The sequence below is a fragment of the Sinocyclocheilus rhinocerous genome, unplaced genomic scaffold (assembly GCF_001515625.1).
Source record: "Sinocyclocheilus rhinocerous isolate Xijiao unplaced genomic scaffold, SAMN03320098_v1.1 scaffold192, whole genome shotgun sequence".
NCBI classification, from domain to species: Eukaryota; Metazoa; Chordata; class Actinopteri; order Cypriniformes; family Cyprinidae; genus Sinocyclocheilus; species Sinocyclocheilus rhinocerous.
Genome location: NW_015627892.1, coordinates 1797142 through 1799170, shown reverse-complemented (window position 1 = coordinate 1799170; position 2029 = coordinate 1797142).

The window sequence follows — 2029 nt, the reverse complement described above, 5'->3', positions numbered from 1 at the left end:
AGGCCGCGGCTCCAGCCGTAGAGGCCGGGCGGGGGCTGGAGCCGCGGCCTCGGAGGTTGCTCCGCCTTGGCCTCCCGAGCTCCCTGCTCCGCCATGGCTACTACCCACCCCCCCCAAAAAAATACTTGGAGGATAACGGGCTCTAAGGCCCTCTCGGGGCCAAAACCGGGGACTGGAGCCATCCCTGGGCTCAACTCGGGGGCCGGAGCCCACACTGAAGCGAGCTCTGGGGCCGGAGCCCACTGAAAGAATTTAAGACCAGCTGTTGCCAGTGGTCCACACAAAGATTAGCCAATTTTTTGATAATTTATTTATTATATAATTTTTGTGACTGACGCCAGCGATTAACTGCACCTGTTTCCTAATTTGTAGGCCTATTACTTTAAATAACGAATAAAAAAAATAAAAAAAATAAAAATAAAAAAAAACACAAACATGACATTTCTGAATAAAATAATTTTATACACTTTAGTTATATCTAATTTGGCATTTTCAATTAACATAGGCCTTTTATTAGCCTATTAAGTTACTTTTATTATTAAATTAATATTAGGCTACAATTAATTTGGGAAGGCCTCCAGGGCGGATCAGGCAGTTCAAGGTGCCATGGCAGATCAGGGAGCTTGGGGGGCCATGGCGGAGCAGGGAGCTCGGGAGGCCAAGGCGGTCCCCTGGAACTGGGAACGGCACTCCTGGCCGAAATTGGGGATCTGGATCCACTGGACACTGGAGCGAGCTCCGGGGCTGGAGCCGACACTGGAGCAAGCTTCGGGGCTGGCAGGCTTGACTGAGGAACCGCCGGCGGGCTTGAGAGAGCCGCGGCCGGCGGGCTTGACATCGGAGCGGCCGGCGAACTTGAGTGAGCAGCAGCCGGCAGGCTTGTGTGAGCCACAGCCGGCGGGCTTGAGTGCTGAACGGCCGGCGGGCTTGACATCGAAGCGGCCGGCAAACTTGAATGAGCAGTGGCCGGCGGGCTTGTGTGAGCCACAGCCGGCGGGCTTGACATCGGAGCAGCTGGTTAGCAAGCTCAAGGAAATCCTCCACATACCGCTCCAACCAGCCTGCCGCAAACCCCACAGCTCGTCCTCAGCCGTCATCTGTTTTGGTCCAGTCATGGTTGTGTCAGGAGGAAGGCGAAGGAGACAGCTGGTGCAAACCAAACTCAGTTTTAATAACAAAAGGGCAGAAGGACCACGGGAAAACACAACATGGTGTAATTGTGACTGGACAACCAAAGACTGAACAGACTGGTGCTTAAATACAAGACGAACGATGGTGATTAACTAGAGACAGGTGATACAGGTTAACTAATAATAAAGCAATGAGCAAAGGAACTAATGAACACAGGAACATGACCAAATAAGGAAAAACAGGAACCAAACAGGAAACACAAGGAAAACTATAACAAAACAAACTGAACATGTGACAATTATACAATGAATTATAGGACTATAATTAAAATTATTAACACTGCAATCATCAATGAAAAAGCTTTATTTCAAGCACTGACTTTTTTAAAAAGAAAGAATGAAAAAACCTGTTTAACACGGAATAGCCTACGTTTCTTCTCTCTTTATTTATTTATTTATTTATTTATTTTCCACTAGCCTATGTTCGGGCCACAAGATAAATATTAAGGGAGTAAATTAAAACATTTAGCTATATAGGCTACCATTATCAGTATATAAAGTAGATTAGTCTCTCGTCATCTCTGAGAGAACAAATTAAGATATTTTTGATGGAATCTGAGAGCTGTCTGACCCTATAGCCAGCAACGCAACTGAAATGTTCCCAAATCCAGAAACATAGCAAGGAGATCTGTAAAATGATACATGTGACATCAGGGGTTCAACCGTAATTGTACGAAGCTATGAGAATAGTTTTTGTGCGAAAAAAAAAAAACGACTTTATTCAACAATTCGTCTCCTCCGCATCACCCTGGTGCCATTTTGGAGAATATCCGCTGGATGTAAACAGCTTATGCTGTTCTGTGTCAGCTGTGTACTGTTGATTATTAACTGGGGTCAAT